This window comes from Bufo gargarizans, chromosome 5 (genome assembly GCF_014858855.1).
Source record: "Bufo gargarizans isolate SCDJY-AF-19 chromosome 5, ASM1485885v1, whole genome shotgun sequence".
Lineage (NCBI taxonomy): Eukaryota > Metazoa > Chordata > Amphibia > Anura > Bufonidae > Bufo > Bufo gargarizans.
This window is the reverse complement of record NC_058084.1, coordinates 135,462,745-135,486,431: the sequence shown is the minus strand read 5'-3', so window position 1 is coordinate 135,486,431 and position 23,687 is coordinate 135,462,745.

The window sequence follows — 23,687 nt, the reverse complement described above, 5'->3', positions numbered from 1 at the left end:
CAGCCCCCCCAGCCCCCATCTGACTCAGATCAGATCACCATATGAGATCTAATCAGTCTCAGAGCGGACCTCCCCAGCCCCATCAACCTCAGATTGGATCCCCAGATCAGATTTAATCAGACCCCCAGACCCCATTGGCCTTAGATCGTACCTCAGATCAGACCTCAGACATTACAAAAAAAAATAATTATAAATAAACTTACCTCGCTTTCTCCGGACAGTGCTGCAGATCCAGAACACACCACTCTCCACATTGCTTCTTCCGGGTCCTGCTGTGTAATGTGACCTGACAGCGTACAGCGTCAGTTCAAAGTGCGCCCCTACGTGCACTATGTCCTGACGCTGTATGCTCTGAAAGGGGGGCAGGGAGCCGGGGACCATATAAAATGATTCCATAGGCCGGAGGTTCCCCACCCCTGCGGTAGAATGAAGTAAAAGTACACAGACTGTTTAGACCCGCACCAAATGTACCACAGAGGCTCGTGCTGGGTGATAAATTGGTGACATTGATGTCTAACTTTATACCAACTACTAGCAGAAGGACCCGGCTTCGCACTGGTATATTTCATCAATTTTATTTAATGTTTGTGTGTGTCGTCAGTATCCACTATAACAGTGACATCTACAGAGCCCCGCACCTTTACCAGTGACCTCCACAGTGGCCTTCCCCCTTAACAGTAACCTCCACAGCGCCCTCCTCTTTAACAGTGACCTCCACAGCGGCGACCCCTTTATTAGTAACCTCCACAGTACCCATTCTCGTTAACAGTGATTTGCACAATAACCCGCCCCCTTAACAGTGACCTCTACAGCACCCAGCCCCTTAACACTGACTTTCATAGCGGACCGTCCCCTTTAACAGTGGCCTCTACAGCATCCCGCCCCCTTATCAGTACCCTCCACAGCATCCCGCCCCCTTATCAGTACCCTCCACAGCAGCCCAACCCTTTTAATGGTGACCTCAACAGCATCCCGCCCCTTAACAGTGACCTTGACATCAGCCCACCCCTTTAACAGTGGCCTCCACAGCGTCCACCACTTTATTAGTGACCTTCACAGTACCCCATCTCCTTAACCCCTTCTACCCCAAGCCAGTTTTCACCCTTCTGCCCAGGAAATTTTTTGCAAATCTGACATGTCTCACTTAGGTCTCTTTTACACTGGCGTCGCGTGTGAGGGCCGGACAAGATGCGGGTGCGCCGCGGGAAAATTTTTCCGCGCGAGTGCAAAGCGTTTTAATGCGTTTTGCACACGTGTGAGAAAAATTGGCATGTTTGGTACCCAGACCCGAACCCGGACTTCTTCACAGAAGGTGTGGTGTAGATTTTATTATTTTCCCTGATAACATGGGGCCTGCGTTGCATGAAAAACTCACAATATAGAGCTTGCTGTGATTTTCCTGCAACACACAAGTGATGTGTGAAAATAATTGGAGTGAATGGGTCCGGATTCAGTGTGGGTGCGTCCACAGTCGCATTGTTCACCTCACGCATTGCACCTGCGTGGAATTCTCGCCCATGTGAAAGGGGCATTAATGTGGTAATAACTTTGGAACACTTTTATTTATCCAAGACATTCTTAGACTGTTTTCTTGTGACACATTGTACTTCATGAGAGTCATAAATTTGAGTCAATATACTTCACCTTTATTTATGAAAAAATCCCAAATTTACCAGAAATTTTGAAAAATTTGCAGTTTTCAACATTTCAATTTCTCTGCTTTTAAAACAGAAAGTGATACCTCATAAAATATTTATTGCTTAACATTCCCCATATGTCCACTGCTTTATGTTGGCATAATTTTGTAAATGTCATTTTATTTATTTAGGACGTTAGAAGGCTTAGAATTTTAGAAGCAATTCTTAAAATTGTTTTGAAAATTTTCAAAACCCACTTTTTAAGGACCAGTTAAGGTCTGAAGTCACTTTGTGGGGCTTACATAGTATTGTAGAAACTGCATTACTCAAGTTACTCAAAACTGATTTTACAAACTTTGTTAACTCTTTAGGTGTTCCACAAGAATTAATGGAAAATGGAGATTAAATTTATAAATTTCACTTTTTTGGCAAATATTCCATTTTAATTTTTTTTTTCTTTAATACATCAAGAGTTAACAACTAAACAAAACTCAATATTTATTACCCTGATTCTGCGGTTTACAGGAACACCCCACATGTGGTCGTAAACTGATGAAAGGGCGCAGAAGAAAAGGTGCGCCATATGGTTTTTGGAAGGCAAATTTTGCTGGACTGGTTTTTAGATGCCATGTCCCATTTGAAGCCCCCCTGATGCACCCCTACAGTAGATATTCCCAAAAAGTGACCCCATTTTGGAAACTAGAGGATAAGGTGCCTGCTTTATTGGCTCATTTTGGGGTACATATGATTTTTAATTGCTCTATACATTTTTTGTGAGGCAAGGTATTGGCACAATTTTTTTATTTTATTTTTTTACAACATTCATCTGACAGGGTAGATCGTGTGCTATTTTTATAGAGCAGCTTGTTACCGATGCAATGATATCAAATATGTCTACTTTGTTTGTTTCAGTTTTACATAATAAAGCATTTTTGGAAAAAAAATATATGTTTTTGTGTCTGCATTTTCTGAACGCCATATATATATATATATATTTTTTTTTTTTTTTTTTTCTGCGAATCAAGACGAAGAGGCTAGTTTTTTGCAGGAAGAGTTGATGTTTTTATTGGTACCATTTTTGGGTACATATGATTTTTTGATAATTTATTATTACACTTTATTGGGCAAGGTGACCAAAAAATTGGTTGTTTTGGCATAGTTTTTATTTATTTATTTTTACAGCGTTCACCTGAGGGGTTAGGTCATGTTTTTATAGAGAAGATTGTTATGGACCACTCAATTGAAAAACAAGCTGAAATCTTTTAGGTAGAGGGAAAAAAGCAAAAACACCCTCTTATAACTGGGGATGTAGCTGTGTTCAGAATTAAGGTACAAAAGAATTTCCAAGACATTAGATATACCATGGAACACAGTGAAGACAGTCATCATCAAGTGGAGAAAATATGGCACAACAGTGACCAAGAACTAGATGTCCTTCCAAAATTGATGAAAAGACGATAAGAAAACTGGGAAAGTGTGGGAGGACACCAAGAGGCATACAGCAACATTAAAGGAGCTGCAGGAATATCTGGCAAGTGCTGGCTGTGTGGTACATGTGACAACAATCTCCCGTATTCTTCATATGTCTGGGCTATGGGCATAGTGTGGCAAGACGAAAGCCTTTTCTTACAAAGAAAAACATCCAAGCCAAGCTACATTTTGTAAAAACACATCTGAAGTCTGCCAAAAGCATGTGGGAAAAGGTGTTCTGGTCTGAAGAAACCAAGGTTGAACTTTTTGGCCATAATTCCAAAAGATATATTTGGCGCAAAAACAACACTGCACATCACCAAAAGAACACCATACCCACAGTAAAGCATGGTGGTGGCAGCATCATGCTTTGGGACTGTTTTTCTTCAGCTGGAACTGGGGCCTTAGTTAAGCTAGAGGGAATTATGAACAGTTCGAAATTCCAGTCAATATTGGCACAAAACCTTCAGGCTTCTGCTAGAAAGCTGAACATGAAGAACTTCATCTTTCATCATGACAACGACCTAAGGGATACATCCAAATCAACAAAGGAATGGTTCACCAAAAGAAGATTAAAGTTTTGGAATGGCCCAGCCAGAGCCCATACCTGAATCCGATTGAAAATCTGTGGGGTGATCTGTAGAGGGCTGTGCACAGGAGATGCCCTCGCAATCTGACAGATTTGGAGTGTTTTTGCAAAGAAGAGTGGGCAAATCTTGCCAAGTCAAAATGTGCCATGCTGATAGACTCATACCCAAAAAGACTGAGTGCTGTAATAAACTCAAAAGGTGCTTCAACAAAGTATTAGTTTAAGGGTGTGCACACTTATGCAACCATATTATTTTATTTTTATATTTTTTTCCCTTCCTCTACCTAAAATATTTCAGTTTGTTTTTCAATTGAGTTGTACAGTTTATAGGTCACATTAAAGGTGGAAAAAGTTCTGAAATGATTTATCTTTGTCTAATTTTTTTACATTTACAATTTTTTAACCTGACATTTTAACAGGGGTGTGTAGACTTTAGATATCCACTGTATATACAGGTCAAACTCGAAGAATTAGAATATTGTGCAAAAGTCCATTTATTTCAGTAATGCAGCTTAAAATTATAATTTTGTGAAAAGGTTCAATATTCTAGGCTCAATGTGTCAGACTCTAGTCAGCTAATTAATCCATACCCCCTGAGCAAAGGGTACCTCAGAATTGAGACTTTGGGGTTTCATAAGCGGTAAGCCATAAATCATTCAAATTATAACAAATAAAGGCTCTAAATATCTTGCTTTGCATGTAATGAATCTATCACATATGTTAGTTTCATCTTTTAAGTTGCATTACTGAAATAAATTAACTTTGCACGATATTCAAATTTTTGGAGTTTCACCTGTATATCAGATATGCCTTTTCTGTTTGTCAGATAGTCATATGAGAGCAGGCTCAGACTGGCTCACAAGGGTACAGGTGAATCCCCCAGTGGGCCCCTGAGCAAGGTGGGCCCCTAGTCTCCCACCCCCTGCTCAAGTGGCACATAACACAGTAAACTTACTGCATTATATACATATATTCAATCTACAACACCTCCACCAGCCTATGTTCATATAAAAAACTTAATAGATTATTAAAGAAACTCCCCAGTTTATTATTATAGACACAATAAGAGCGAGATGACTTCTAGCTCTAGAAGAAAGCTAGCCAGTGTCCCCTTCTCCACAGGACCTACCTTCTCAAAGTTGCTGCACGGACCCCATATTCAGTCATCTGGTAGCATCTTGCTGCTGTGTGAGCAGGTAATATTTGACTGTATCTGTATGGTGGGCCCCCAAAATAAATTTTACTGGTTTGCCCTAGGCACCCAAGTCCGACACTATATGAGAGTGTATTTTTAATTGTACTTTTAATTGGAACATATTGCATACTATGTAGTGAAAAGTTGGAACAAATTCCAATTGGGGTGGATTTTAACATTTAATGCAATTCCACCATAGCTTTATGGATTTCATATCTGCGGTGTTCCTTATGCGGTAAAACTGACCTGTTACCTTTATTCATGTTTACAGCTATAGCACATTTATATAGTTTTTCTTGTGCTTTAATACTCATTTTTTACTGGGCAGTCTGTAGTTTTTATTTGCACAATTTTTGTGTGTTTTTGACTTTTTGATCACTTTTTATTACATTTTTCTGGGAGGTGAAGTGACAAAATACAACGAATCAGCTATTTTGATTTTTATTCTCGTTACAGTGTTCAAAAATATGGGATTCACTCATTTATATTTTAATAGTATGAACATTTTGGGACATGGCATGCTAATGGTCTTAATTTTTTATAGTTTATTTTTAACATAGGGAAAGGGGGGTGATTGGAATTTTTTTTTTTTTTTTTTTACTCTTCTTCCATAGAATGCAATGATTTAACTCTGCAGTGTATGGGAGACTCATTATGTTTCTATGGAGCTCTGCTACAGGAATATGGCAGCCCTCGAACCCTTCAGCTCCTGAGAGGGCGCCATGTTTAAAGACCCGACATTTGCTGTATATTTGCGGTGGGAGGTTGGGAAGAGGTAAAAGGGTTGTCTTGGCCTAGTGGTAAAAACCTTGCTAAACACCAGAAAAAGGGACCAAGTATCTCCTATTAAAGCTGAGTGGTGGTCACTCAACTCTATGTGAATGTAAGAGATAGCCAGGTATAAATGCACGGTCATTTCTGGTAGCTTCATAGAGTCGAGTTCATAGAGCTCTGGTGAGTGCTGCATTCTCTTTGCAGCTTACCAAGCACAGAGCTGTATATTTGATAGCAACTGTGCTTGCAGGGGTGCACCCCCAATGAGGCCAGGTGAGGCAATCGCCTCAGGCAGCACCAAATAGGGGCAAGAGAGGGGCAGGTGAAGGGCCATGGGCTGAGGGGAAGGGTTAACAAATTGGCATTGGGGATGGAGGGGCGTTATTTCAGTTTTTGCCTCAGGCATCAGAAAGGCTAGGTGCAACCCTGTGTGCTTGGTATTGCAGTTCAGCACCATTTACTGGAATATGATGGCCCAGGAAGAGGCCACAGCACTCACAAAGTCCTGCAGCCTCCTCTTGCAGCTGATCTGAGGGAATCTGACTCCTGCTTATCTGATATTGATGTCCTTCTTCTCCTCCTGGCCTTCTTTGCTCTGCTGGCCTCAATTGCTGTAAACATCCGATTTGCCATTGATTTCAGCCAATCACTGGTGCATGATGCAAGGGGCTTGTCTCCACCATAGCCAGTGATTGGCTGCGATTATCTCAAATCAGATGTTTTCAGTGAGGAAGCTCAGCGGAGCATTGCAGGCCGGGTGGAGACAGGGGGAGCAGGTAAGTAAGCTTCCCTTTACAGTTCTTGCACAACCCCTTGAAATATATGATTATCTATCCAAGTTTGACTATTCATGAATATATATAAAAATCTGCCACAGTGACAAGCAGTTTTCCCCAAAACTTTACCCTTAGTATGACCTCCCTAAAAAATGGAGCACATTAAGATTAATACACTCATTGACAAAAAATAATCCCCGAAGAAGGAGTTGTTGGAATTGAATGAAACTTTCTATGTGAGAATATAATGATGATATATGTAAGTTATTACAATATTAGAGAAATAGGATACATTTATTGAGGAAACCTTTACAACAGAAAGGAAACTCTAGCACACTGTTGGGTCACCTCTAGCCTGGATACAAGATGAGATATGACTGGGCATACAGGTTCCATACGGTATCATGCAGCACATTTGCCCACAGATTTTTCAGCTGGGCCTGTAGATCCTGCACAGGATTGCCAAACCTAGTGTTTATGCATGTCCTATAAATGCTGGATTGGTGATAAATCCAGCGACTGGGCAGGCCAAATAAGTGTTGCAAACGGTCAGAGACATTCCTGGGAAATCCATGCTGTGTGTGGACGACCATTATTCTGCCTAAAAATGCCAGTTTGAAGCCCTGCCATGAGAGGCAACACAGGATGTCTTACACATAAGGCTGACCTTTTAGTGCCTCTTGTATGACTACTACAACTGTCATACGCAATGTTTTCCCAGATCATGACACCAGCATTTGGGCAATGTGTTGTTCCACAGCAAAGGCAAGATTCAAACACTCACCAAAAGGCCTCCATACTCAAACTCTACCATTGTCAGATGCCAAACAGGACCTGGATTGTTGCTAAAGACAATGCAGTTCCAGTCTGTAGTAGTCCAGGTTTTTTGTTCACGACACCACTGCAAAAAAAAAAAGGCAACGGTGGCTGGCTGTCAATGGCAGGACATGAAATTGGCGCCATCACACCAAATTTACTTTTTATACTGAAATGGTCCAGTCAGAAACAGCGGTGTGTATTTAAGGTTCCACAGTGTCTGGATGGTGGACAATGAAACTGTGGGAGCTGTTCATTCTTTTTGGCAGATCAAACAATCCTCTGTACTGGTGGTCTGTCCGGGCCTTCCAGAGCCTGTTTGCTGTCTGTGAGTGCCCTCATGTACCCACTGCTCTCAACCACTCCTAAAAGCTAGGTCAGAACAGCCAGACTGCTGGCAAATCATTAAAATAACCATCCTGCTTCTCGGAGTGCACAGATGTGGTCCCCTATGGGACAAAATCTCTTTTAGAGCATCGTAGAGGTAAGTCTAGCAGTGAATCTCTCACTAAGAGGTACACCACCCAAAAGTAGCCTCTGAGAGTCTTTTTATAGGGCAGCACTTTTACACTGTAGAAAAACCCAGTATGTAATCATATCTGCCCGAGACATAGCCGCTTGCCACATTTTGCAGCAATCCAACATTTTTATCTCTGTGTTAGAATCCATTTATAACAGAAAGTGCAATCAAAGGCAGAAGTAATGATTTCTCCTTATTTATTCTAACTGCAGAAAATAACTAAAAGAAGCCTATTTCATACATGAAACCATCCAAAGAGAAGCTAAAATATTGGTCATCTGTATAGAGTATAATTCTATCAGCCCGATCTAGCCAACAAAAAAAAAAAAAATTGGTTCCTGACTAGGACCTTATCCACATGTCAGTATTTTGGTCAGTGATTTCCCTCCCTCTATTTTAGTTTAGTTTAGTTTTTTTTGTATGAGGAGGCTGCGGTGCTTCATGAGTGCCACAGTCTCTTCCTAGGCCATATGACATCTTCAGACTAAAAAATATACCCCAAATTGGGTCCTAAACTGAAAAATTTGGTCGCCAATTTAAAATACATATAATTATAATAAAAAAAGACATCGAGGAAAATACAGCACCACATACCTCTTATATCCAGTGACATCCCCTGTCATGTAGACCTTCTCTTTCCTCTTCTCCTCCATTTGACCCAGACCACCATGGTAAATTCTTTCAGCCGCATCTCATCTCTACAGTTTGTAACACAGACACGTTAGATTTCTCAATTTTTCCATCAACCTCCTCATACTGGTGTTCCCACAGTGTCATCCTGCTGCCACCCCAATACTGTGCCCCCTTTGCTCCCCAATGTCCAAGGTACTATACTGCTGAAAAAATTGTGACCCTAATAGACATAATTAGAGTCATTTATCAAACTGGTGTAAAGTAGAACTGGATTTCCAAAAGAGCGGTCAAATATGAAAGGTGGAATCTGATTGGCTGCTATGGGCAACTAAGCCAGTTCTGCTTTACACCAGTTTGATAAATTACCCCAAATGTTCCTATAGTGTCCACAGCAGCTATAATGTCCCCTAGAGTGCCCCCAGTAATAATACCACCCTCTATTGTGCTCCAGGCAATAATCCCTGTATAGTGTCCCCAAAAATAATATAATTGCCCCTACAGTGCCTCCTCAATAGCAACGTCCCCCATATAGTAATTTCCACCACACTGCCCCATATAGTAATCCCCCCATAGTAATTTGCCCCCACACAGTAAATTCCCCCAAACTGCCCCCATATAGTAGTTTGCCCCCACACAGTAATTTCCCCTACATAGTTATTTTCCCCACACTGCCCCTACATAGTAATTTCCACCACACTGCCCCTACATAGTAATTTCCACCACGCTGCCCCTACATAGTAATTTCCACCACACTGCCCCCACATAGTAATTTCCTCCACACTGCCCCCACATAGCAATTTCCCCACACTGTCCCCACACAATAGTTTCCCCACATACTAATTTGCCCCCACATAGTAATTTGTCCCCACATAGCAATTTCCCCACACCTTCCCCACATAGCAATTTCCCCACACTGTCCCCACATAGAAATTACTCCACACTGTCCCCACATAGCAATTTCCCCACACCTTCCCCACATAGCAATTTCCCCACACTGTCCCCACATAGAAATTACCCCACACTGTCCCCACATAGCAATTACCCCACACTGTCCCCACATAGCAATTTCCCCACACTGTCCCCACATAGAAATTACCCCACTGTCCCCACATAGCAATTTCCCCACACTGTCCCCACATAGCAATTACCCCACACTGTCCCCACATAGCAATTACCCCACACTGTCCCCACATAGCAATTACCCCACACTGTCCCCACATAGAAATTACACCACACTGTCCCCACATAGAAATTACCCTCACGCTGTCCCCACATAGAAATTACCCTCACGCTGTCCCCACATAGCAATTTCCCCCACACTGTCCCCACACTGCCCCCACATAGTAATTTGCCCCACACTGCCCCATATAGTAATTTGCCCCCACACTGCCCCATATAGTAATTTGCCCCCACACTGCCCCATATAGTAATTTGCCCCCACATAGTAGTCCCTCCCATAATAATTTGCCTCCACACTGTCCCCATATAGTAATTTTCCCCCACATAGTAGTCCCTCTCACAATAATTTGTCCCCACACAGTAAGTTGTCCCCACATAGTATTCCCTCCCATAATAATTTGACCCCACAGCCCCACATTCTCCCCCTCCGCATGTACTCGATGTCTCTTAATATGTCCTACTGTTTGTCCCCCACATGTCCCCCAAAGTAGGCACATGAATATGACATATTTTCAGTTGTTTCACACTTTTTTGTTATGTATATAATTCCACATGTGTTAATTCACAGTTTTGATGCCTTCAGTGTGAATCTACAATTTTCATAGTCATGAAAATAAAGAAAACTCTTTGAATGAGAAGGTGTGTCCAAACTTTTGGTCTGTACTGTGTATATATATATATATATATATATATATATATGGTTAAAATGTGGCCAGAAGATCCCCCATGGATGTCCCGTCCCCCCTCTGGAATGTGCCTGCAGGAGGGAGAGACCGAAAACTGGACAATTATGTCCAGTTTCGGCCTCTTCTAAGGACAGAGGATCAATAAAGATCCTCTGCCCTCTGTTAACATCTCTGGCAGCGCTGGAGATGGTGTGCCTAACAGGGACATGGGTACAAAGAGTTCCCATGTACCTGTGTGTCGCTTACCTCCGGCACTGTAATTACAGTGCCAGGGGTATGCGATATCTCCACAGGCGGGAGGATAAAAGGATCTCCCCGCCTGGGAGCGCGGGCTGGTGTGGTGATGTTATATCACCGCGCCAGCCCACGTGGACCTAGCTGCAGGCGTGCCTGCAGCGAGCGCCGCAGGATTTAAATACCCCAGCGGCACTGCGCTCGGGACACATGGTCCCCGCACCCCCCAGATGCCAGGAGAGCATGTGCGGTGCTCACAAGACCGGCTCCCCCTCCAGGAAGATAGCAGAGTCCTCACTGAGCTAGACAGGATCCCTACCCCCCTCCCTGAAGACGCAGAGGTTGTGCTGCGCTCAGGAGAAGACCGGCTCCCCCCCCCCAGGAGAGCGCAGGCAGCGTTGCGCTACCCCTACATCCCTCAGATGGAGAGCACAGCCGGCGCTCAGGAGTGACCCCAGAAGCCCTACACCCACCCCTCCGAAGACCGGCAGAAGGGAAGCGCAGGCGGGCTACAAAGAGCAGAGGCAGAGCCCAGAGCAGCCACAGGAAGAAGAGCACAGAATCCTGGATTGGCTAAGTATCCCTGCCCTGCCTCCTATCCCTGCATTTTACCCCTGTGTTCCCCAGCATTAACCCCTGTCCCTGCAGAGCATTAACCCCTGCATTGCCCTGTCCCTGCAGAGTATTAACCCCTGCATTTCTCTGTCCCTGCAGAGCACTTACCCCTGTATTCCCTGTGTGTAGCCCCAGCATTAACACCTGCAGCCACAACCCCTTCATTGCTGCTGCCTTCTTGGGTTACCCTTGCCCAGTTAACCCTAGCTGTCCAGCTACATCCCTGTTGATATCCCTGGCCTGCAAGTATTACCCTTGCAGTGCTACCATTACCCCTTGTACCCCGTAGGGACAGTGAGTAGGCAGGCGGGTGGGTTGATATTTGTATGTGTGTAGGTAAGTGTAATGTGTGGGGTGGAATGGGAATTGTACATTATGTAGTGTAGTTAGGTTTGTATCGTGTTTAATAATACTGTGTATTGTAGTGCTATTATTGTATTGTGTGTGTCTATATGTATATATATTTATAACCATTGAGCTATAAATATATATAGATATAGCGTATTATTAGACTTGTATAATTGAATTGTGTAATAAATGCTTTATTATTCATAGTGCACTGTTTATAGTCTTTTGTTGTAGCCGCCATAGTATAGTCGTAGCGTAGTTCAGTGTAGTGTGAGGCAACAGAGGTAGTTAGTTAGCTAGACAATTAGCTAGTTAACATTGAGGTATTTCAATTTTATAGTATAAATAGGCGGAGTCATCACTAGATGAGTCACGCCTATTTATGAATAATAATTATTGAGATTACCCTAAATTTCAATAATTCATATTTCCCTTAACACCATTCATGCTGGAAATCTGACGGACCCTATTAGAGGGAATGTGATCTGTGTGCTTGTCGGACACAGGTGGTATCGGCATATGCTAAATCCAGGAATTCTGTGTTCTGTTCCTATGCTGAACAGAATACAATAATTGAAATGGTGACGTGAACCTAGCCTAATACTTGAGTGACTATGGCTTAAAAAATAAATAAAATTTTATCACTAAAAAGAATGTGGGTCTAGTGATCTCGAGAAGCATACTGTACTTGACTTGTGGGCTAATTAATGTCTTTTGCCTAAGATCACAAATACATGCCAACAGGTTTCCAATTCCAATGTTATATTTCACAATGGAACACAGTGTCCTGTCCCGTCACTTTAAGTTGTCATACCACCAGACAAATGTTAGCTAGCCAGGACTGAAGAATAGTTGGCAGACTGTTTGTTTTAGTGTTAAATAACAAAAGAAGATAAATTTGATGGAAATTAGCCCTAAAATTACTATGACATGAACAACATATTCGCTTAGTTAAAAAAAATATACATATTTATTTGTCACTTTTTATTGAATACAGACAATAACTAATCTTAAACATTACTCAGATGTCAAGAATTACAGTACCATTCTAGATATGTAATATAGAGACAGTGATCCCAGATGCAATGGCCTCAGGATACAATATTTTCAACATACAATGGTCTTTTCTGACCCATCGTAACTTGAAACTAGACTCAAGATACAATGCCTCAGACTCAGATCCAACCAATTAAGGCCACTTCTCTGGTAACATAGCTGTATTAGTTGCTAGTTAGCAGTAAATCCTGACTGTTATATCTAAGGGCTAGTTTTATCTGACTTATGTTTCTTAAATCATCATTTTCTCTTATCTTGAATGACATTTTTGGGCATTGGAGCCGATTACTCAAGTTACAATGGTTTCAACATACAATGGTCGCCCTGGAACCAATTAATATTGTAACTTGAGGGACCACTGTATTAGATAGATAGATGATTGATGATAGATAGATAGTTATGAGAGAGAGAGAGCGATAGATAGATAGACATCATGTCTACTATTGTGTTGCATCCCCTCTTCTTTTAACAACAGTCTATAAACGTCTGGGAACTGTGGAGACCACAACTGAAATGTTGTCCCAGGCTTGTCTGATGTAAGATTCCAGCTGCTCAACAGCCCTGGGTATTATTTGCCGAATTTATTGTTTCATGATGCACCAAATGTTTTCTATTGGTGAAAGGTCTGGCCAGTTCAGCCTGGGTCATTTCTTCTGCCAAGCCATGCTGTTGTGATGGATGCAGTAAAGTATGTGGTTTAGCATTGCCTTATTGAAATACGCAAGGCCCTCCCTGAAAAAGATGCTGTCTGGATGGGAGCATGTGTTGTTTTAAAACCTCTGTATACTGTTCAGCATTTGTTGATTGATAAGCTTCCCACACCATAGGTACTGATGTAGCCCCATACCATTAGAGATGCAGGCTTCTGAATTGTGCGCTAATAACAAGCTGGATGGTCCCTCTCCTCTTGAGTCTGCAGTACAAAGCATCCGTGGTCCAAAAAGAATTACATCTTTTGATTCATCTGACCACAGAACAATGCACCTTAGAGTGACGATGACAGTGACCAGTGGGAAAACTGCAGGATTTTATGGTTATTGTTTAAATATAGATATTGACATGGAAAATTAAAACTAAAATCACCAAAAATTCTTTAAAGTATTTGAAACATAAAAACGTGATTTAAATAATAGGTCATCTTCTAATAACACATTTCCTTTAACCCCTTCCTGACACAATATAATAGTAGGTCATGGTGGCAGGTGACTTGCCACAATTTGATGTACTATTAAGTCGTGGTGATCGGGCGGGTACCGGAGCAGTCACTGATAGCCGGGCCCCTGCTGTATCCACCGGAATTGCTGTAAAAGCGCTGACCGCAGGATAGAAGGTGTTTACAGTCAGTGAGTAATCCTATCGGGTCCCCGGTCTGCGGTGACGGGGATCCGATGGACGAGAAGGCAGCCCGATGCCTTACTGAGGCATCTGGACCTGCCTTCTATGGAAGCCGAGGAGATCAGCCCCAGGCTGGGTCTCCTAGGCAACCTGTTAGTGTATTACTCAGTGTAATACACTAACAGGCAATGCATTACAATACAGATGAATTGTAATGCTTTGCAGAGGGGAAAAGATGTCCGAGAGTGGGACAGAAATAAAGTTAAAAAAAAAGCCCCTCTGCCCTAATTCTATAATAAAAAATAGTAAAATAAAAGAAAAAACACACATATTAGGTATTGCCGCGTCCATAACAACCAGCTGTATAAAAATATCACATGACGCAACAGATCACGCAAACACCAAGCAATCAAAAAGGTATATGCCCCCCAAAATAGTACAAATCAAACTGTCACCTGAACCCGCAAAAAGTGAGACCCTACATAAGACAATCGGACAACAAAAAAAAAAGCAATGACTTTTTTTTTATTATTCTATTATTGTGTTAAAGTGAAAAAAATAAAAAAAAGTAGACGTATTAGGTATCACTGCATGCGCAATGACCTGCTCTATAAAAATATTATACAACCTATCCCCACAAGTGCAATAATGAATGATCAAAAAATCATATCTACCTAAAAATGGTACCAATAAAAACATCAACTCTTCCTGCAAAAAATATGGTGACACAAAATGGAGACACAAAAACATTGTTTTTTCAAAAATGCTTTATTATGTAAAACTGAAACAAAGTAGACATATTTGACATTGTCGCATCCGTTACAATCTGCTCTATAAAAATAACACATGATCTAACCTGTCAGATGAACATTGTAAAAAACAAAAATGAAAACTGTGCCAAAACAGCAATTTTTTGGTTACCTTGCCTCACAAAAAACTTAATATAGAGCGAACAAAAAGTATATGTACCCCAAAATAATACCAATAAAACTGTCACCTTATCCCCTAGTTTCCAAAATGGGGTTTCTACTGTAGGGGTTCATCAGAGGGGCTTCAAATGGGACATTGTGTCTAAAAACCAGTCCAGTAAAATCTGCCTTCCAAAAACCATGCGGTGCTCTTTTTCTTCTGTGCCCTGCCGTGTGCCTTACATCAGTTTACCACAACATGTGGGGTGTTTCTGTAAACTGCAGAATCAGGGTAATAGATATTTAGCTTTGTTTGGCTGTGAACCCTTTATATGTTACAGATTTTTTTTTTATTAAAATGCAAAATCTGCCCAAAAAGTGAAATTTAGAAATTTCATCTCAATTTTCCTTGAACTTGTGGAACACAATAACAAAATAACTGCATGTTACTAGCCTGTACAGGAGGCATTGCCAAAATCATACTCTGTTTTCGAACATCACTCAGCACTGAGAGCATGTCCCAATTCTTATTCTAGTGAATTCTTTATGAATCACCTAGAGAAACATCCAAAAGTTTCCAGAGGTACATTAAGGCCCCAAATATGTCTATGGCATTGTATATCACATCATAATTAGAGATGAGCGAATTTCAGGATAAATTCAATTAGCCTAGAAGCCGAAATTCCTCATGCTTCTTGTCAGCGAATCAATTTCACCTGAAATAGTATAGAAAACCAAAAAAATTAAAACTTACCTCCTTCATTTGCTAACGACGGGCCGCCAGCCTCCATCTTGCTTGAAGATCTCGTCCCAAATCCTGTGCAGCGCAAGATTACATCTTCACGCCGACCGGCGTGATGACATAATCTCCCGCCGCACAGGATTTCGGCCGAGATCTTCAAGCAAGATGGGGGCGGCCAGCCTGTTGTGAGCAAATGGAAGCGGTAAGTTTGATAGAAAAAAAATGTATTGTTAATTTTACACTCATGTATGAACGCGGCATCTGAGGGGTACAATGACGGGGGCAGCGCTATCGCAGCTGAAATTCAGCGAATCAGCCGAATCGAACTTTTAAGAAGTTCGCTTATCTCTAATCATAATGTTATACATGTAAACAATGAAACTAGGGATTAGGGATTAATCTGAATTACTTTGCTTCTATACTTACTATATATGAAAAATGGTAGGTCTTTGCATACATTTTTAATCAAATATGTGTTGTGCCTATCCGCCAACGCTATGGCGGCTTCTACAGATGGGTACCTATAACTAACAGAACTCCCTCTCCTAATTTAAGCCCCAAAAATTTATGGACCCTTCTGAAAAAAAGTTAGGCTTGCCATCCACATTACTGACACCAAGCCCCCAACCTCTCCACAATACATGTAGATTCTAGCATTGGCTTATCTTGCAGGAGAAAATAATATATGTGAAGTCCAACATGACACATCCTCCTTTCCACTAATATCCACTGTCAGAGGAAAGTCGGAAGCCCGACATGCACATTAGATTGCTGGTAGATCCACCTAAGTTCATTTAATGTCTATGGCCAACATCACGCACTAATTAAGAATGAAAAATAATCTACAGAAATTTACTTAGAAATATAGAATTGAAAAATATATATATTTGTCCCAAAACATTAACCTCACACTAATTGAAAATGTGACTGCTACCTAACCCTTTTCCCACTGCAAATAATCAAATGTACATTAGTAAGGACATGTCAATATGGCAGTGTTAGCTATATTTAACTCACAATGAAACATAGTGAGATTGTTTCCATATGGCAACACTTGTCACCAGTCCCTTGTACAGATAGTGCAGGTATTTTAAGCATTCCTAGGTCAGAAGGGCATTTAGACTGAATTAGAAAAATTGGTCTAATAAGGAAATGTGCCTGTACGACACTCATACTCATGACAGTCTGTGAGTCACAGATTTCGAGAAAGGACAGGTACAAGTATACACCAATTTGCTGGTATGAAATTTTTTTGTGCATGAGCATTTTTGTCCAAAATTTTTGACTTTACTCAATTTTAGATAAATAAGAACTTGAGCACTCCAAATAGTAAAGTGAAATAAATGCTTATTTTATTGTGTTCATTCACAAGACAATCAAAATTGTGATGTTTCGTTCAAACAATCATTTTCAAACACTATTGCCGAAGGAAAAAACCCACAAAGGGGACACACATTACAAATAATAGCTTTATTAGACAATAATGAATTACAAACAATTAATACATAAATTGATAAAATATAGCAGCAATGCGACAAGCAGCTCACCTGCTCTACCTAAGAGAAACAGATCCCCACAACCTACAGAATGCTCACTTCAATGGTCAGTGAAGAGGCACGAGTAGCTGTAATATCCCAAGGTAGTTCAAAAATCGACCTACGTATCCTATATATTGAATGCTACTATAGAGCTCATACATAGGCCCCAACTGTGGATATCTAAGTAAATAAACAAACAAAGTATATAGTATTATATTGAAAAAATACCTTGGTGAACAGCCAGTAAAGGGATCGGACCTCTGGATAGCAGGGAGCACACCCCGTTGCACGTTTCGCTACCGCTTTCTCAAATGGCCTGACAATTCTTTAGATGGAAAGGGGCATCAAAATTCTCCAAAGATTCCAAGGATCTCTCCTGCAGGATTCTCTAACAGCTGATAGGAATGACAACAGAAGCAGGACATCTGGAATACCTGTAGTGAATAACAGGCTCAGCAACACTCTTTATAGAAGCAGAGGACTGTATCTCACGCCAAATCTGAAAAAAAATAATATAAATTACTGGAAGTAGAGTCAGCCTCTGAAACTTCAGAAGAGAAATATATAGGAAGAGGGACTTTAGTATAGAAGGACAGGGAGCCTTCAAAAGGCCTCAGGCTGCCATGGCATTAAAAGGACTCCCTTGGTTTTGTCATGGGTTTGGGGGGGGGGGGGGGCATGCATTTGAGCATTGGAAGCACTCCAGTCCCAGTCATAGATGCCATGGTTGGCATTACCATGGTATTCAAGTGGTTAAAAGTTGGTGATCAGAGTTAAATTTCTCTGATCCACTGGCTGTCCAGTGAATATCAGCTGTGTAAAGGAACAATCTTTAAAGGCACCATCTTTAATGACCAGACTTCTGATATGGTACATCTGTATGGAAAATGAAAGTAAAAATGCTAAGCTGGTATATTAAAGCCCAGTTTTAATAAAAAAAAATGTTCCAACTTCAATATAGAGTACATTTTACTACTGTAAAATAAAACAACCATTAGAAAATACACCAAAAGGATAATCTTTTGGCATATCAAGCCCATTAGAGCATATAGGCACATTCTGTGAATATGTCAGTAAACCAAAAATGAGACCCTCCTTTGTAATCTCATGCAACCCCTTTAATCTAAGGTCTTTCACTGGCTCAGTGACTTCTTTTTTGAGAGGGAACATTAATCCAACTGTTCTACATGTCTACATTGTCCATTTTGTTGTAAGTATTATCTCTGCATCCTTCAGTGCTGGTGGTCTTCAAAAAGTAGAACTGGCATTTGCCATATACAGACAAAATGATATTGTAGGACACATTTTATGTTCAGGTTTCCCTAAAGACCATAATGTCTTGAAACCATCTTTAGATCTTTTTTCTCATGCGAAAGAGTCCAGACCTTACATCAGAATACAATACATCAAAACAACTAACCCAGAGGGAACGATGTAGTCTTTTTGTACACACAGGAAATATGAGGGTGATGGCTGAACTTGTGAAATGCTCATTCATGTAGGCTACTGGTCAGAAAACACATAATAATATTATTTCCTATATTTTTATATCCATAAAAAGTGTCCTGTAAACCATTTTATTTCAAAGGCTTGTAAACATGAAACCATTTCGACATGTGTTTGCCAAGAAAAGTTCAAAGAAAACTTCAGACAAGGAATATGATGAGGTCACTGTCAAGCATCCCCAAAGTCTGCGTGGGTGGAGTGAATGGGTTGGTGGACATGTGTGTGATTCATATTGATAGAATCCATCTTATAAAGCAAATGTTTCAAACTAACTGTCCAAGCAATTTTGACATTAAATAAATCTTTCCAGCGCCTTTTCAACTATCATTATGTGAGTTCCTTTTGTCTGTAGAAGGATGTCTCAAGTAGTATCTTCCAAACAGCACTTAACTCCTTGACACAGGGTCATTCCTGACTTTTTCTCTATCACTTAAAGAAGTTCTGTGTTATCTGCAAGAGATGCGCCTCTGACAGAGATAGTGAGATGTTTGGCTTGTCTGCTGGCCTGTTTCACACAACTGATTCGTTTTAGACCTGCTCTTCTTGTTCATTGGCACTGCTTTGATCAGCGACATGTAGGAAAAGAGGAGAAAATGAAAGAGGTTGTCTCTGATAAAGATTAGCCTGCTGCCCAGTAAATCATGCAGGTCAGCCACAAAGGACCCACGATGAGCAACAAGAAGCCTTTAAGACAGATCTACCCTAAGTGATTGTGACACTGAAGATTTATGTCACCTCTGCACGTCCTATTAATGTCTTGTAGGGCTTTCTCTGTCATATCTCAAAGTCTTTTATTATTTCCCATAAATTTCATGTCAGAATGTTTACGTACTAATGGCTGAAGTATGGGTAGAATGTTTTTTTTTCTACAAAGAAGCCTTTTTAGCATAATAAAAGGTCTGTAGTAATTGTCATCAACATTGAGCTTCAGAAGTTCTTGGATTTTTTAAATTCTTTTATTAATTTATTACTGATTTATTCTTTTAACGTCTTTATTGTGACTCTTCCATTTTTGTATTTTTAAGTATTTATTAAAAATAATTGCATTGTTAATGAAAGTCAATTCCTCATTACAATATTTCACTAATATCAATGTATAATTACTTGATTGTCCTCATTTGGATTTTAAATACAAAAGAGGCATTCAAATTGGAGATATCAGACTTTAAAATAAGAAGTAACTAGTAAAATAAGAAGTCTCAGATTTACAACTGAAGAATATCACTCTGAGACTAGTTGATCATGAGGACCTGTCTAGGACTTCCTGCATACAGGTGAAACTGGAAAAATTTGAATATCGCGCAAAACTCCATTTATTTCAGTAATGCAAATTAAAAGGAATTGCATTAATGCAGCTTAAAATTAGAATTTTGTGAAAAAGTTTAATATTCTAGGCTCAAAGTTTCACACTCTAGTCAGCTAATTAATCCATACCCCCTGAGCAAAGGGTACCTCAAAATTGTGATATCTCACTTTACATGTAATGAGTCTATCTCATATGTTAGTTTCATCTTTTAAGTTGCATTACCGAAATAAATGAACTTTGCCCGATATTCTAATTTTTCGAGTTTCACCTGTATATGTCCTTTTGCTGCAAAAGTTGCTCAGCACCCCGGCATTGACTGTAATAATAATAATAATAATTAATAATGTATAAGATAAATTACTTTGACCCATAGTTAATGAGTCATATTTAAATGCAAATTGGTGATTAGAGAAAGTTTGTAATTGTGTTAGATCACTTTAGATGCTTTAATCTGCTCAAGTAAATAGTTTTTCACCAGTTTATGGCCACAGTCTGTTCTTGGAAATTTCTGCTTACAGTAGGGCAATTACCTGAAGCATTCTTCTATTTTATGCACTATTTGAGACAGGAAATGGACATATTCACTTTCATAGGATAGCTGGAACAATCATCTTATCTCAACACTGTTAAAAAGCTTGGGTCACTTCAGCAAATGGCATTTATCGTTTTTAGGATGTTAGAAGGCTTAGAATTTTAGAAGCAATTCTTAAAATTTTAAGAAAAATGCCAAAACCCACTTTTTAAGAACCAGTTCAGTTATGAAGTCACTTTGTGGGGCATAATAGAAACCACCCATAAATGGCCCCATTTTAGAAACTACACCCTTCAAGTTATTCAAAATTACAAACTTTGTTAACCCTTCAGGTGTTCCACAAGGATGAAAGGAAAATGGAGGTGAAATTTCAAAATTGAACTTTTACTTGCAGATTTTCCATTTGAATCTATTTTTCCCTGTGACATAGCAAAAGAAAACCGCCAAAGAAAACTCTGTATTTATTACCCTGATTCTGCAGTTTACAGAAACACCCTATATGTGGTTGTAAACTGCTGTATGGGTACACGGCAGGGAGCAGACTGAAAGGAGTGCCATATCGATTTTGGAGCAGATTTCACTGGGATAATTTTAAGTTGCCACGTCACATTTGAAGACCCCCTTATGCACCCCTAGAGTAGAAACTCCCAAAAAGGGACCCCATTTTGTAAACTACAGTATGAGGTGACAGTTTTGTTGGTACTATTTTGGGGTACATATGATTTTTTATCGACATTACACTTTTTGTGAGGCAAGGTAACCAAAAAATGGCTGTTGTGGCACTTTTTTTTATTTTTTGTTTTTTACGGAGTTCTCCTGACTAGATCATGTGTTGCTTTTATAGAGCAGGTTGATATGGATGCGACAATACCAAATATGTGTATGTGTATTTTTACATAATAAAGCATTTTTGAAAACAAAAATAATGTTTTTGTGTCTTCATTTTCTGAAAGCTGCATTTCTTTTATTTTTCTGTCGATCGTCTTGTTCAGAGGCTCGTTTTTTGAAGGAAGAGCTGATATTTTTATTGGTACCATTTTTGGACACATATGATTTTTCTGATCATTCAATATGACACTTTTTTTGGGCAAGGTGACCAAAAAATTGCTATTTTGGCACAGTTTTTATTAATTTATTTTTCAACAGCGTTCAACTGAGGGGGTAGATCATGTGATATTTGTATAGAGCAGGTTTTAACGAATGCGGCGATACCTACTATGGTGGCTGTTGGTGTTGTGGGTTGGTGTTGCCCAGTACCGTGGGGGAAAAGCCCGATATCAGGGTTGTTTTTTGGGCTTCTGAGTCTCAACGTGGGCAGGTGCTGTGTTGTAGCAGCAGTGGTAGCCATGTAGCACTGCGCCAAATTAGAGTAGGGACCCACTCATGAAAGGTCACCCTGATGTGGTGAGTGGGCCTACGTACTTTTATCAAAACATATATTAAGTGCCTCAATAAAGATGTTTATAAATTGCACTGAGAAGCAATAGATTAATGATAAGCCCTGGAATGGTGAAACCAGTGGTCAAGCAGAGCAGCGCGCTTGTACTGTTATATTTTAAGCATTATGTCATTTTCATTTAAAAAAATTTGGGGTTAGCCAATAAAGGTGTCACTGCTATAATACTTGTCTTTTTTAAGACAAAGGTATTTAACATCACATAGATTTTTTTGGCTTACACTGTACCACGCTATTTTAGCTATACTTCATCTTTTATGCTGGAAGCAGTCTGCACTATTTTTTCTGCCTGTGATTAGATTGTAGTTCACTAAGATATATTGATATTGTAGACGTACTACTCTGAAATATGTTTAACTGCCTATAAAGTACGCTAAAAACACTTTATTAAATATTACTAAAATTAGATCTCCACACAAATAGGCTTGATAGGGTGAATTGGAATATAACAGACTGATAATATGCTGATTCCTAAAGACACCCCATCACAAAAACTCCTTTATATTTAGGAGTGTTGTAATACTAGTATAGTTCCTCTATTGATCCGCAAGAGTGTTATTCACACCACACTAGCAGGGCTGTGGACCCTTAAAAACATGCAGTGCTAGATACCGCACAGGGATGACGAATCCCTAATAAATTCAATTGCATCCACACTCCCTTATATTAAAGAATGTGTAATCCAACTGAACAAAATGTGCGGTAACCCTAAAAGGATCTCAACATCGCAGTGCGTGCTGGGTTGCGGACCCTACACAGGATGCCAACCTTAGAGGATGATACTATTAGGCTCAAGGTATAATAGCGAGAGTCAGTCTGCATATGTATTTCTGCAGTGGATTGCTCGACGCGTTTCCCTATCCAACTGTTTGTTGGTTCATCAGGAGCACATTAACCAAGTACTTTGCTGGCGCCAAATATTGTATCCCTGATGGTGGGTTTACAACAAGTGTGCAAAGGACTTGGAGATTTAACTGACTAGAGATGCTGCACGCTTCTGATGTCGTGTGCGTGCAGCGACGAGCCTCCGGCATATATTGGCAGTGACGCGCGCGAGGTATGCGCTTGTTTAAATGGAGAAAACTCCTCCCATCTCCATGCCAAGCCTCTAGCTGGCGTCCAATAGGAAGATGCCTTTGCCGCATGACTCCGCCCACTGCTGCCGTCATTACCGAAGGACAGACAGTCCACTACGTCGTCATTACAAAGGGACCACCTACTCCCAGCGTCAATCGTCAGTATGACGTTTGCTTGAGTCACCAGGTGGGCGGGGACAAAATCACTACAAATACACAAAAGAATAAAGGTAAATCCATTACATCAGTAGAGATGAGATCCCCATAATTGACTATAATAGTAAAGGTATTTAACATCACATAGATTGTTTTGGCTTACACTGTACCACACTATTTTAGCTATACTTCATCTTTTATGCTGGAAGCAGTCTGCACTATTTTTTCTGCCTGTGATTAGATTGTGGCAGATTTTTGAAAGTGAGGCAAAACAGACAGAATTATCTGGAGTTCTGGAGGTGGTTCTGTGTACAGTGTGGAAAAAAGGAATATAGCGGTACTTCTTGAAGGTCTACACTGGACATGCTGCAGAAGTCGCCAGGGACTCTGAAAGATACATAGGATCTCTCTGCAAAAGTGTGAACAGCTTATAACATCCATTTATTTGACTTTTGCCTATAAAAGTGTATGTGATTTGCACCCTATTTCCAAGTTCTTAATCTTGTTTATTTTGAGCGATAGGCATTGTGTGTGAATTGTTTTATATAGGGGTCTACCAGATTTTTCTTTTTGCCTGGTCTGCTCACCAACACTTGAAAGATGT